The sequence below is a fragment of the Sminthopsis crassicaudata genome, chromosome 3, assembly GCF_048593235.1.
Source record: "Sminthopsis crassicaudata isolate SCR6 chromosome 3, ASM4859323v1, whole genome shotgun sequence".
Taxonomy (NCBI): Eukaryota; Metazoa; Chordata; class Mammalia; order Dasyuromorphia; family Dasyuridae; genus Sminthopsis; species Sminthopsis crassicaudata.
This window is the reverse complement of record NC_133619.1, coordinates 604,779,635-604,795,120: the sequence shown is the minus strand read 5'-3', so window position 1 is coordinate 604,795,120 and position 15,486 is coordinate 604,779,635. Positions and strand designations below refer to the sequence as shown.

Sequence of the window (15,486 nt, the reverse complement as noted above, 5' to 3'; positions counted from 1 at the left end):
GGACCATGAACTGGTGGCGTGACCCACCTCCTTGGCAGCTCAGCTTAGTGGGTTAGTTCCACCCATGACCTCAAAAACATAAGTCTGGGGACTAGCCATGGCATTCTGATTAAAGTGTTAAAAAGGACCTGGATTCAAATTCCACCTCGAATACTTCCTAGCTAGATGAATCAGAACAAATCACTTAACTGCTCAGTTTTCTTATCTGTAAAATAAGAGTGAGCATTCTGGGTAAAGTATGAAGAATCAAGAAGACCTGGAACCAGAACAAATCACTTAACTGCTCTGTGCCTCTTATCTTTAAAGTAAGAGTGAGCTTGATCAGAGATTGCAAACCTTTTGTGTGTGTATCCTAGACCCTTTTGGCAACTGATGGAGCTTATGGTATCTGTCTTTTAAATGAATGAATACATAGGATTACAAAGGAAACCAATTATATTAAAATAAATATGCACTTCATATATATATATGTATATACATGTATCCAAATTCATGAATGAGAATTTGCATATATCTTTGAGGGGCCAAGTTAAGAACCATTGGTACAGATGGGCTCTGCAGTCACTTTTGGCTCTAGGTCTAGGATCATGTGACATCAGCCAGCCCATATTCATAGAATGCTTTGAATTTCAAAGTCAAAAGAGATTTCAGAGTGTCTCCAGAAATGTGTAGTTGAGAAGAATTCCCCTATGTATCACTTGTAACAAATACTCATCTAATCTCATCTGGAATGCCTCCATTGAAGGTTAGGGAGATTAGGATCATCTGAAGCAGCCTCTTCCAGGCCATGTTGATTCATCCCTTAACTTCCATGATCCAAAACCCCATATAAGTAGCAGCACAGTACAGGGTAGAAAACATGGAGCAAAGAACAAGAGACCTGCCTTTAAGCACTAACTCACTTGGGCCCTTATACCCAGGATATCAGAGCTGGGAGTTAGAACCTAGGATATCAGAGCTGGGAGGGATCTAGAACCCAGGATGTCAGAGCTGGGAGTGCCCTTAGAACCCAGGATGTCAGAGCTGGGAGTGCCCTTAGAACTCAGGATGTCAGAGCTGGGAGGGCCCTTAGAACCCAGGAGGTCAGAGCTGGGAGGGCCCTTAGAACCCAGAATGTCAGAGCTGGGAGGGCCCTTAGAACCCAGGAGGTCAGAGCTGGGAGGGCCCTTAGAACCCAGAATGTCAGAGCTGGGAGGGCCCTTAGAACCCAGGAGGTCAGAGCTGGGAGGGGCTTAGAACCCAGAATGTCAGAGCTGGGAGGGCCCTTAGAACCCAGGAGGTCAGAGCTGGGAGGCCCTTAGAACCCAGGAGGTCAGAGCTGGGAGGGCCTTACTGACGATCTTATATCTTTTCTTCATTTTCTAGACAAAGAACTTGGAAGCCCAGAGAAATGAAATAAGTTCCCAAGGTAAGTCAGCGGCAATCATGCAACTAGAAGTCAGAGATCTGATCACATTATGAAACAGAATAAGCGTTAGACTTGCAGTTAAGAGACCCAGGTTCAAATCCGGACATTGACCAGCAGTGTGGTCCTGGACAAGCCATTTAGCCTTTTTCTGCTTTAGTCTCATCTTTAAAATGGGAACAGTGTTGCTGATGTTATTCCCCTCCAGAGTGGCTTTGGGGTTAGGAGCCTTCTTGTTCTCTAAAATTAGAGGCTTTTAAGATCCTGTCTCCTGATCTGGGACTCTTCCCCCTTTTACCCATTGTAAACAGCAGGCCTGAGATCAAGCCCCCACCTTTTGGGCTCCAGGGCTAACACCAGTTTTCTTAGTCAAGACACATCTTCGCCTTATTCATATATACATGTCTGGTTCCTCACCTTCCATCAAACTGAGGTCTTCTAATGGGAGTCAGGAACTGTTTCTTCTTTTTCCTCCCCCACCTCATTTTACCCTCCCCTGCCCCCACCAAGGGGATGTCTACAAGGAGGGTCACGGTTTCTCCCATACTTTGGGGGTATTAGTCACCTGCTTCTGTGTCATGCTCTTTGGAACATCCATCTTGATCAGAGAGGATCAAATGTATGGGTCACTAGATCCATTTTCTGGCATTCCTGTGGCCAGGGCAGCTGATATGGGTAGGGCCCATGTGACCTGGATCTGAACCCCATGTGCTGGGTCAGAAGTCCACTGTAGAGAGGAGTGGGCCTTCTGCCTGGTTCTCACCATGGCTGATAGGGCTCACTCCCTTAGAGATCATATATTTTGCATTTCTTTTTTTTTTTGGATTGGATGTGTGACTTTATTGTTTAAGGAGTTCCTATGAAAGAGCTACTTCTCATGATTTGCAATTGTCTTGAGAGTTTCCTGGAGAATAGTGGGATTTGAACCCAGGACATTTGGATGGCAAGGCCAGGTGTAGATCTACTATGTTGTAAGAAAATAGGCAAAAAAACTGAACCTGTGATTTCTTTTTTTGTTTGTTTTTCTTTTGTTTTGTTGATAATAGCATTTTATTTTCAAAATACATGTAAAGATAATAACCCTTGCAAAACCTTGTGTTCTAAGATTTTCTCCCTTCCTCTTCCCCCCCTGCCACAGGCTGCAAGTAATACAATATAGGTTAAACATATGCAATTCTTCTAAACAGATTTTCACATTTATCGTGTTGCTCAAGAAAAATCAGATTTTAAAAAGAGAAAGAAAAAAACAACAACAAAAGAGTGAAAATATGTTGTGATCCAAAATTCAGGCCTCTTAGTTCTTTTTCTGGATACAATCTCAAGTCTATTGGAATTGGCCTGAATCACTTCATTATTTAAAAGAGCCAAGTCCGTCACTGTTGATCATCACATTATCTTGGTGTTGCTGTGTACAATATTCTCTTGTGAACCTGTGATTTCATTGGTACAGGGACCTCCCAGGGGAGGAGACTCCTTCTACAGATCTGCATCTTCTCGGAAGAGAAGTGAAGGGACTTGTCTAGTCACAACCAGGATGTGTCAGGGATGGGACTTGTTTACCTATGTCTTCCAGTTTTAGGGCATCTCTTTATCCATTTGGTCTTCCAAGAAATTTAATGTGTTCTAGAAATCTACAAAATATGTGCAGAGAAGTACCCATATCTAAAAGATATGATATAAGGCATATGTTATATATTTTGTTATATGTTATATATTTCTTTTATATTTGTAGAATGTAATCTCCTTGGGGACAGGTACTATTTTGTTTTTGGTTTTGTATGCCAAGTGCCTACCACAGGCATTTATTAGCTTTATTGGGATTCTATGGCTCCTGGAATGGTGGTAGGGTTCATAGCAAGTCTTCTGTCCTTACAGTCATAGGATCCCAAAATTTGAGAACTTAGAAAGATATTAGAGATCATGGAATCTAGTGTGTATTTGGAAGCTATGAGTATTCTGAAAATTTTTTTATGGTTTATTTAATTTTTATTTTATTTTATAATTATAACTTTTTTGACAGTACATATGCATGGATAATTTTTTACAACATTATCCCTTGCACTTACTTCTGTTCAGATTTTTTCCCTTCCTCCCCCAACCCCCTCCCCCAGATGGCAGGCAGTCTTATACATGTTAAATATATTACAATATATTCTAGATACAATATATGTGTGTAGAACCGAATTTCTTGTTGCACAGAAAGAATTGGATTCAGAAGGTAAAAATAACAGTTTACACTCATTTCCCAGTGTTCCTTTTCTGGATGTAGCTGATTCTGTCCATCTTTAATCAATTGGAATTGGATTAGCTCTTCTCTATGTTGAAGAAATCCACTTCCATCAGGAGTATTCTGAAAATTAAGGAATATCTTTTTTACCCCTGAAGGAAGAGAGAGAGAAGAGACAGAGATAGAGACAGAAAAGAGACAGAGACAGACAGTGAGAAAGATAGACAAAAAAAGATAAAGACAGATAAATAGACAAAGACAAAGACAGAGAGAAAGACAGACAGTCAGAGACATAGTCAGAGAGAGCAAAGTACAAATAAGACTCTGGGTGTTGACCCCAACTGGGCACTAACTCCTCTCACTTTTAAGTAAGTCTCCTCATCTATAAAATGAGTTGTTTGGACTAGTTGGTCTTTTTTTTTTTATTAAAGCTTTTTATTGACAAAACATATGCATGGGTAATTTTCCCAACATTGACCCTTGCAAAACCTTTTGTTCCAATTTTTCCCCTCCTTTCCCCCCCCCCAACCCCTTCCTCTAGCTGGCAGGTAGTCCAATAGCTGTTAAATATGTTAAAATACATGTTAAATCCAATATATGTACACTTACTTATACAGTTATCTTGCAGCACAAGAAAAATCAGATCAATAAGGAATAAAAATAAAAACTGAGAAAGAAAAAAAAAAGAAAACAAAATGCAGGCAAATAACAACAGAAAGAGTGAGAATGCTATGTTGTGTTCCACATTCTGTTCCCATGGTTCTCTCTCTGGGTGTAGATGGCTCTCTTCATTACTGAACAGCTAGAACTAATTTGAATCCTCTCATTGTTGAAGAAAGCCATGTCCATCAGAACTGATCATCATATCGTCTTGTTGTTGCCCTAGTTGGTCTTTCAAATAAACATTTATGAAGAACCTACTACATGCCTGGAACTATGCTAAGTAGGGATACAAAAGACAGTCCCTGTCCTCAGGGTATTTACAATCTAATGGAGAGTTTGTGCCATGGGCAAACAAAACTGTACAAAGCAAGCTGTATGTGTAGGATAAATAGGAATTTATTAACAGAGGGAAGGCACTGGAATTGAAGGATTAGGGAAAGCTTCCTATTTTAAAAATGGGATTTAAGGAAGCCAGGAAGGTGAACAGTCAGAGTGAAGAAGGGAAAGCATTCTAGGCATGGGACACACCCAGAGAAATTGCATAGAACTGAAAGGTGGAACAGCCAGGAGGTCAGTGACTCTGGGTTAAAGAGTGCCCATTGAGAAGAAAGGCATAAAAAGGCTGAAAGGCAAGAGGGGACTGGGTTAGGAAGGGCTTTGGATGCCAAACAGAACATTTTGTATTTAATCCTGAAATCAATATGGAGCCACTAATGTTCTCCATTCTGAAGCCTTTTCCAATTTTAACATTCTATATTCTAGGATTCCATTACTGGGCTGAGATCAAAGGTTCCTTCCATTCTAATATTCTAAGTTCTAGCAACTTTCTCTTTTATTTTACTTTTTTTTATTACAGCTTTTTATTTACAAGATATATGCATGGGTAATTTTTCAGCATTGACAATTGCAAAACCTTTTGTTCCAACTTTTCCCCTCCTTCCCCCACCCTTTGCCCCAGATGGCAGGTTGACCAATACATGTTACATATGTTAAAGTATAAATTAAATATAATATATGTATACATGTCCAAACAGTTATTTTCTAACAACTTTCTTAATGCTTTCAGTTATAAGATCCTTTCTAGCTCCAATGTTTGATATCTGAGATGTTTCTCAGATCTTACATTATGGTCTAAAAAAACTAATATTTATACAGCACTTTTAGATTTGCAAAACTTTGTATTTATCTCATCTGACTCTTGCAATAATCCTGGGAAGTAGATGCTCTTATTATCTCCAGGTCTATTCCAGGTCTAGCACTCTCTCCCTTGTACTACCCAGTTACTCCCAGTTACTCTTTCCTAGTTCTTTCTTTCTGGTCTAACGCCTCTTCCAGTTCTTACCTTCCATTCTTTTTTTTTTTAATTAAAGCTTTTTTATTTTTTCAAAACATGTGCATGGATAATACTTTGACATTAATCCTTGCAAAACCTTGTATTCCAATTTCTCCCCTCCTCCCAATGGCAAGTAGTCCAATATTTGTTAAACATGGTAGAAGTATATGTTAAATCCAATATATGTATACATATTGATACAATTATCTTGTTACATAAGAAAAATCAAATCAAACTAGAAAAATATGAAAAAGAAAATAGGATGCAAGCAAACAACAAAAAGAGTGAAAATTCTATGATCCACACTCAGTTCCCACAGTCCTCTCTCTGGGTGCAAATGACTCTCTTCATTACAAGATTACTGGAACTGGTTTAAATCATCTCATTGTTGAAGAGAGCCACGTCCATGAGAATCGATCATCATATAATCTTGTTGTTGTCGTGTACAACAATCTCCTGGTCCTGCTAATTTCACTCAGCATCAGTTCATGTAAGTCTCTCCAGGCCTCTCTGTATTCCTCCAGTTGATCATTTCTTACAGAACAGTAATATTCCATAACATTCACATACCACAATTTACTCAGCCATTCTCCAATTGATGGACATCCATTCATTTTCCAGTTTCTGGCCACTACAAAGAGGGCTGCCATAAACATTCTTGCACATACAGGTCCCTTCCCTTCTTTAATATTTCCTTGGGATATAAGCCCAGTAGAAACACTGCTGTGTCAAAGGGTATGTATGCACAGTTTGATAATTCTTTGAGCATAGTTACAAATTGTTCTCCAGAAAGGATCTGTGCACAATTCCACCAACAATGTATTAAGTGTCCCAGTTTTCCCACATTCCTTCCAACATTCCTGACCTTCCATTCTAAGCTCCCTTCTATCTGTGACATTCTGTTTTAAGCTGACCTTCCATGTCCGTGTTCTCCTTTAGCTTTGAGACTCCATGTTCTAAGCCCTCTTCTAGCCCTGACTTTCTATGTTTTAAGTCCTCTTCCATCTGTGATATTCTGCTTTGAGTTGACCTTCCATATCTAAGTTCCCTTTTAGCTCTGAGACTCCATGTTCTAAGCCCCCTTGTACTTCTGACCTTCTGGATTCTAAATTCCCCATAAACTCCAGGACTCCATGTTTTTAAGTCCCTTTCTAGCTCTGATCTTCCATGTTCTAAAGCTCCTTCCAACTGTGACAGAATGTTCAGAATTGACCTTTCATGTTCTAAGTTCCCTCTTAGCTCTGGCCTTTCATGTTCTAAGTCCCATTCCATCTATGACATTCTGTTCTGAGCCCTTTCTAGCTCTCTGTGTTTTAAGTTCCCTCTTAGCTCTGAGAGTCCTTATTCTAAGCCCCTTTCCAGATCTGACATTCTATGTGGTAAGCCATATTTTCTGTTCTAAGCTTCGATCTGATATTCCATGTTCTAAGTTCACTCTTTGCTCTCATATTCTAGGTTCTAAGAGCTTTTCTATCAATGACAATATGTTGTTTTGACTTATTTGGTATTTTGTTCTTTCTATTGTAGAAATTTACTTTTTTACTGAAAGTCTGTACAGTGAAGATTATAGGGGACATAAAATTATGGCAAGTTGAGTTGGAAGGAGACACCATGGGGAATCCCACAGCCCAGAGGAAAGGTTTTGACCCAGGTTTGTCTTCCTGTTTCTCCCCTGGTGGGGCTCTGGATGGCCTCCCAGCTGCCCTGTCTGGCTCTCTGCCTCTCTAGCCCGAGCTGGGGGGTTGCCATCCTTCCCCATAGGGATGAAGGAATGAAAACAAGTGGATGGAAAGAAAACAAACTATATTTAACCTGACAGCCCGCATTAGCAGAGAGGAGGCCAAGGCAGCCTGAAATGCCTCCCTTGACCTGTCTGTAGCTCTGGGCTACACGTCCCTTGCTGCTCTGCCACAATGTACAGTCTCATGGAGAGCATTCCATGTTCCTTCTGCCTTTTGGCATCTGGAAAGCCTTCAGCCTTCCTCTGACTAGGAAAACTTATCTAGAAAAGCCTAGAGCAGTATGAAAAGAGCTCTAGCTTTGGACGCATATCCCTTGGGTTCAAATCTTGCTTCTGATGCTATCTGTGTGGCCTCGGGAAAAGCACTTCACCATCCTGAAATGTGTAAAGAAGAGTTGTATTAAATGGCTAAGTACCTTCCAGCTCTAAATCTATAATCCTTGGTAGGTTGGAGAAGGAGGAACCCAGGATGACACTTTCCCTAGCAGCCGATCCATGCTAAGACCTCCAGCCATGAGCAGGAGAGGAAATTCAAGCTTGCCAGGGAGGAATCCAATGATGGCCTTCCACATAGGCCTGGGCTATGTTAGAGAACGAGCTAGCTAGGTGGTGCAGTAGACAGAGTGCCAGGTCTGGAGTTAGTAAAATTCATTTTCCTGAATTGCACATGGGTAATCTATATTGGATTACTTGCTATCTGAGGAAGGGGAGAGGGAGAAAGAGAAAAATTTGGAACACAAGGTATTGCAAAGTTGTAAATGTTGAAAACTATCTTTGTATGTATTTTGAAAAAGAAAAAGCAATTATTATTTTATTTTATTTTATTTAAACTTCTGTTTTGCTTTTTATTTTCAAACTATATGCAAAGATCATTTTCAACATTCACCCTTGCAAAATCTTGTGTTCCAAAATTTTCTCCTCCCTTTCCCCGATCCCTCCCCTAGACACAAGTAATCCAATATATGTTGAATGTACAATTCTTCTATATATATTTCTATATTTATCATGCTGCACAAGAAAAATCAGATCAAAAAGGAAAAAAATGAGAAAGAAAACAAAAAGCAAGTAAACAACAACAAAAAATGTGAATTACTATGTTGTGATCTGCATTCAGTCCTGACAAGCTATTATTATTTTAAAATAAAATAAAAAACTCAAATTCTTCCTGAGTTCTGACCTCTTACTAGCTGGGTGATCTTGGGCACTTAATCCTTTTTGCCTCGGTTTCCTCTTCTGTAAAATGAGCTGGAGAAGAAAATGGCAATCCACTCCATGTCTCTGCCAAGAAAATGCCAAGAGAGATAAAGAAGGAGTTGTACATGACTGAAATGACTGAACAACAACAACAAAAATTGCAGAGATAAACAGAACAGGGACATGATAGGACAGGTTCAGAAAGAAAGCGGATTGGAGTGAAGGGAGAAGAACAGAAGGAGAAAGACAGAGATGAAGAACAGTGAAATGAAATAGCACGCTAGGCTTAAATCAGAACAACCGGAGTTCAGAGCCAAACTCCTACTACTTACTAGCTGAGTGGCTCTATATAAGTCACTTGACTTCTGTTTACCTCTGTTTCCTCATCTGTAAAATGGAGACATAATAGCACCTACTTCCCAGCATTATTGTCAAGATTAAATGAGATAATATTAAAAGTTCTTTGCTTGCCTTAAAAAGACACTATATAAATGAAACTAACAAATTATTGAAAGGAAAGAAGAACAGACATCTAGACAGAGTTGAGGCAGTAATGGTTTTGAAATCAGGGAGACTTGGGCTCAAACTTTGTGATTCTGCTAAGTCAAAAAACATTTTAAGAACACTTAGGCTGGAAAATAGTAGGTGCTTAATAAACCTTTATTCCTTTTCCCTTCCCCAATTCACTTACCATTTCGTCATTGGTTTCCTTATCTATAAAATGGAGATAATATCAGCTTGTAATACCTACATCCCCAGGTAGTGGTGGTGGTGGTTATTTGTTCTTGTTTGTCCTTCTTTCTCAAAGAGGACCCTGACATCAGGGAGAGGATGCCATGACAAGCAAGTAAAACTGGATTGAAGTGAGGGAGGGCTGAGCAAGGTCACCTGGCTCACTTTCCCCTCCAGAGCCATCGGGGTCCAGTGGCCAGATAGAGATCAGGAGGCCTGGAGATGGTCCTAGATGCAGTGGGAGACCTTGGCCTTTTTAAGCTAAAGTCTTCAACAGCTCTCAGTTTGACTGAGGCAACACCCATTCAGTGGTTAAGGCTAGGTAGCAGTGGAGGCAAAGAATCTCCTCTTTCACCTCAGTTTCCTTATCTATAAAATGGGGATAATATTGGATGGTAAGATCTATACCACTAGGTGAGGTGAAGAACAAATATCTCTGTTTCCTCATCTATAAAATGGGGATAATAGAGGCTGGTAAGACCTACCCCACTAGGTGAGGTGAAGAACAAATATCTCTGTTTCCTCATCTATAAAATGGGGATAATGCTATACTAGTGGTAAGACCTCGCTCACTGGATGAGGTGAAGAAAAGAACTTATATAAAGACCTCTGAAAAGCTTAAGAAAATTATCCCTACATCAATGCCAATTATTGTTCTCAGTAAAGAGAGCCAGAGAGATACAGTGAGAGAGAAGATGGGCAGAGCTGTCTCCTGCCTGCTGAAGACAGCTGAACTTCAGGCCCTCTTCCCTCTTGTGAGCGCAGGATCATTCTTGGAGGAAGTCTGGAACCTTGGAAGGGCCAGGCACTCGCCGGTTACCAGGTGGTGAAGGCAGGGGAATGAGAGCCGCCTGGGTGACATATGATTCAAGAGCTGCTGGAAATACAGTAGAAGGGGGAGGGAATGACACAGGGGCAGGATTTGTTCCCCAGGGATAAGTGATAGAAAAGTCTCCTTGTATTCGGTGTCTCATCCTGGATGCTACTGGGATCCGCAGGGAAGGGAGTCCAGTCCCTGGAGGAGCTAGCTATGATATAGTGGAATACAGGCTGGAATTGAGTCTGGACCCCAGGCCAAATCCTTGCTCTTCCACTTACTAGCTGTGTGATCTTGGGGAAATTGTCTATCCCTTCTGGGCCTCAGTTTCCTCATCTGTAAGGTGAGACAGTTGATCTCTAAGGTTCCTTACAACTCTAAGTCTTAGCCTGCCCTCAGGGAACCCTTGTCTGATGGAACCAGACACACCCTGGCCTTCAGAGACCTCATCTATGTCATAATACAGGCTCACAGGGATTCTGCAATCAACTGTTGGGAAAATTAGACCTAAATAGAGATAAATGTGCATCAGTATAATGTCAACCAAGTCCATAAATCCTAGAGTAATCAGGAAGGACTTCCTGGAAGAGGGAAATTTTGCATTGGGGTAGACTTGATATCAAGGCCCCTTAAGGTAGAACAGAAAGGGGCCTCCATAAGGTTCTAAAACCTGGAAGGAAGGGAGATAGTTTGGTACAGTGAAGAGAGCATGGGTTCCAGGAATAAAATTCAAATCTTGCCTCTGATGCCCCAAAGCAGGCGTGCCTCGAATTACATGACAAACCTCCTCCCTTGTAACACCCCCTTTTTACACTCCCCAAAGTTGCTAATTCAGTGAGTTTTTGTCCAGCTAGCTGGACATCCATGAGGTAGACTAGGTTGGGGGGGGAGGCTTTCCTTTTGTATCAGGCCTGGATTGGCTAAATTGGAATTTTTGAGTGTTGGGGAGGGGGTGTTTCTTCTAGTGGGGCACACCCTTCCTGGCTGATCCCCAGCTCAGTCAGAGCTGAGTGATCTTGGGCAAGTCATTACCTCACGGGTCTCAGTTTCTTTTTTTTTATTAAATTTTTTTAAAAATTTTTTATTAAAGCTTTTTATTTTCAAAACATATGCATGGATAATTTTTTCAGTTTCTCATCTGTAAAAGGAAGACTAAGCAGTTTCTGAAGTCTCTTCCAGCTGCATTATATTATTAGATTATATTATTAAATAAATAATATTATATTATTAAATAATATTAGATTCTATATTAAAGTTAGTTTCTGGAGTTCATGGCCAGACCAAGGGTGGTAATAAAAGCAGCTACTGCCCAGCAACTGAAGCTGCAAGGGGAACAGCTGCTCAGTTCTACACAACGGTCCCAACTCTTCTGTAAGCTCAACACCAGGAGGTGCCACCCCAGACTGGTAACTGGGGGCTGGACATGTCCAAAATAGCATCGTAGAATGTTAAGCTGAAAGAGGTCTTAGAACATAGGGAATATCAGAGTTAGAAGGAAGCTTAAAGAGACAGAGAATGGTAGAGATGAAAGGTAACCTTAGTATTCACACACACACACACACACACACACACACACACACACACACACACACACACTTCATATACTTTTATCTAGAATTTCCTCTTGGAAATCTCCAAGTAGGCTAAAACCTAAGTTTTCACAAAGGTAAACAAGGGCCATTGACCCCTTATAAGTGTTCGTGGTAACAAATGCATTCTGAGTAGAGGCTTTATTTCACCCCACAGAAGAAACACATGACTTTCATAAAGAGAAAACACGAAAAGCACTCACGGGAACCTGGAAGCAATCAGCACAATTGTCCCCTCTGAAGAGAACTAAACCTTAGGGTTGCAAACAGGGCAACACCCCGATATTCTGGTGAAATCCCTCTCTCCTACAGGGTCCCACACAGTTTCTCTCTGAACCATATTTCGGACTCTCCCAGAAAGCAAACAAAATTGGGTCTTCAGGACCTTCCTTTCTCTCCTCCCATTTTTTAAAAAATCAGATCTGTACTATTCAAATAACTCATAGAAGAGCAAAGCATGGACAGCTGGGTAGCACAGTAGATAAAGTGACAGATTTGGAGGCAGGAAGACATCATTCTTAGTACAGATCTGGCTTCAGCCATGTACTAGATGTGTGACTCTGGACAAGTCATTTAACCCTATTTTTCTCATCAGTAAAATGAGTTGAAGAAGGAAATGGCAAAGCAGTGCAATACCTTTGCCCCCAAAACTCCAAATGTAGTCATGAATGGGGCATAATTGAAAACTGAACAGAATAGAGAGTAAAACAGAGAGCCTTCCCATCCCCAAATCATAACTTACCTGATTCTCCCAATTATTAGCAATTTCACCCTCTTGAAATTGTTGTGCATTTCCTTGTGCTCACGTCGAATCCTCCAGGAGAATGGAAGTTCCTTGTGGAAAGAGATTATTGTGTTTTTATCTTTGAGTCCCCATGATTAGTCCCCCCACTTGCACATAGTAATCACTTAATAAATCTTTATTGAGTTAAAAATGCTAGAAATAGAACCATCAAGTACAAGTCCCCTTATTTTACAATGGTCCTCCATTAAAGTCCAGAGAAAGGAAGGGACTTGTCCAAAGTCACAAAATTACTAATACATAGATCTGGAACTCAGGCCTTCCAGCTTCTAAGTCCAATGTTCCTTTATCCACACAGAGCAAGAACTCCCTCTCCTCAGCCTCTGAAGCCCCCTTTCTTTTAATCTGGGAAGCTTCCCAGTACATTGAGAAAATGCAGGATTCAAAGTCAAAGGACCTGGATTTGAGTCCTGGCATGTCTGTCTCCACCGGGGACTGGAGAAACCTGAGTGGATTGGCCTCTGGGGCCTTCATAGCCAACACCAGAGTGTGAAAAGTATCAGTAGGCAGACCTGAGGAAAAGGCAGCATCTCAGATCCCAGTCCCTGGTCTAGACGGGGCACAGCTGGCTGATTCACTACTCACGGAAGGTGGAAGGGGCAAGTGCAAAGTGGAGGGGAAGTGGAGAATGGGCAGAGCAGCTTGAAAGTGGGAACTTCAACCTCCTTTGGGCCCAAGACAGAAGGGGAGTGTTTAAAGGATGCTAAAGGGACAGCTGTGATAGATAGTGAAAGCTGCCTCAACCAGGGGAGGGAGGGGATCGCCGGGCAGCCCTCCAGAGTCCTCTGAAGATGTCCCAACAACTTGCTTATGTGGCTGGGAGCAGTTGCATGATAAACTGTTTGTCACCCACCATGAGCCAGCAGCAAACCTGGTAAATACTGGCAAAGTAGGTGAGAGGAGAGGACAGTGGCCTATAAATAACCCCTGACTCAGTGTCAGCATCCCGTTGAAAGATTAGCATGTGTTTATGGGGCTGCTGCTTGAGGAGAAGGGGGAGAAAGAGGGAGGAGGAGGAGGGGAAGCATTCCAAGAGCAGACAGGAGAATTATAGTGGCTTGGCCCCCTTCCCCCCATCCCTGCACCCACTTACCCAACTCCTCAGCTGTCAGAGAGAGTATCCCACTTCTGCTCTCATGGCTGAGCCTGCTTTTTCTGCACATTCCAGTACTTCCCAACAGGCTCTGTCCATCTCCTGAGGCAGTGTCTGCAGAAAACTTGTTCCTTCATGTCTTTGCACTCCTGTCCCCTTCCCCCTCATTGGAACACCCTACTTTCTTCTACCCTTCCAGATACTTCTCATTATTCAAGCCTTAGCTTAGATCCTCTCTCCTCTTCCAGGAAGCCTTCCCTGAAAACTGAGATGATGATCTCAACTACAACTACTACCACCACTACTCATTTCTACTACTATTACCAACAACTACTATTCTTTCTACCACCTACTACTACTAGTATTATTTTTCCCATTTTACAGATGAGGAAACTGAAGAAAACAACTACTACTATTACTCAGATGCAAGGCAACAATGGGAAGGGTTCTCCTGCACTAGGAGTCCAGAAGACCTGAGTTTGAATCCTACTCACCCAGGGGATGGAGAGTTTCAGGTTCCTTCTCGATGACATGGGACCTGATAATACTCTCTCTGACACAAGGCAATTCAATAAGCATTTCTCAATCACCTGCTATGGATTAATTACTGTGCTAAGTAAGTCTTGGGGCTATAAAGGCAAAATTAAAATAATCTACCCTCAAAGCATTTCTACTAGCAAGAATAGGGTCTGATTCCAAAGGTGGAATCATTGTAATAATAAGCTCACAGAATTTAGAGCTGGAAAGAACAAATTCAGTGCTTTATAATATACTGTCTTATAGTCCTAGTATAAATTACCTCTGGCTCCCAGTACAACTCTGGGGCCCAAACCTTTTAGATTCAACATGCTCCTTTTGCCCTCTCTGGCTTGAGTCCACATCCAATGTGTTCAAATGCAGAACAAACCATTATGACAAGTGAAATCATCAACAAAAACTATTTAATGAAAATAGAGTAGCAAGGTAAATCAAGGATAATGAATTAAACATTCCACCTACCATGTACCTCCTAGAGAGTGCTACTCAGTTTCCCATCAACCACTCTGTTGGTACAATACAGCTGGTACAATATATATTGCATCATTCATAGAAGGGTGCTGATGTGGAACCAGGAGCATTATAAAGAACATGGATGCTTTCCCTTGGCATGGAGTAATAGAGAGTATCATGGCTTCTCCTTGGCTCAGTAACTGGACGATCACCAGATCTCTGAACATTAAAATCACCTTTTCTTCTTATCTCTCCCTGGCTCACTACTCATCTTCTCTAATACTATGTTATAACTCTGTGACGTTTTACTTATAGTCCTCAAAGCTTTCTGGGGGAATGTAAGTAAGTTCCACAAGAGAAGGAGGGATTTATAAACCAGATATAATGATATCAACCAAAGCTACTTCACAGCTGGACTAGAAGAATGTCTGGACCATATTCCCTCCTTACTTACAGATCTTTGGATCTTTAGCTTTGAGGGAGTGGGGAAAAGCCGATCAATTAAGACCTGGGTTCAAATGCCTCCTTTAACACTTACTAACTATATGGCATTGGACAACTCATTTATTCTCTGTAGGCCTTATTTGTAAAATAATTTTATTTTATATTATATATATTATGTATTATACTAATTATTGATATAATATAATATATGTTATAATAATTATTGTGTTGTAATTCTTGTAGTTTCTACTTCATTGGCTTACTGTGAATTTCAAATAAGATAATCTATAAGAAATCATTTTCAAGACTTTAAAATGATTATATGCATATATTTATATACATTCATATAAGCATATATGTATATATACATACGTGTTGTTTGCTTAGATTTTTTTGAAGATTTCAGTCATGTGACTCTGTGATCCCATTTAAGGTTTTCTTGACAAAAATACATGA

The 15,486-nt window shown here is 40.9% G+C and overlaps 2 long non-coding RNA genes across 2 annotated transcripts in view; one reads left to right on the top strand and one right to left on the bottom strand.

The window, feature by feature from the left end:
* The window catches only part of LOC141563941 (uncharacterized), a 46,408-nt gene that overhangs the window by 27,388 nt on the left and 3,534 nt on the right, over positions 1-15,486 (top strand). The window contains exon 5 of the long non-coding RNA XR_012488543.1: positions 1,366-1,408. This is a non-coding gene — a long non-coding RNA (uncharacterized LOC141563941). The remainder of the gene's footprint in view (positions 1-1,365; positions 1,409-15,486) is intronic.
* On the bottom strand, positions 8,476-13,752 carry LOC141563937 (uncharacterized). The gene is made up of 3 exons (XR_012488541.1): positions 13,597-13,752; positions 12,444-12,535; positions 8,476-8,647 (listed from the first exon to the last, which is right to left on the bottom strand). It is a non-coding gene; the product is annotated as an uncharacterized LOC141563937 (long non-coding RNA).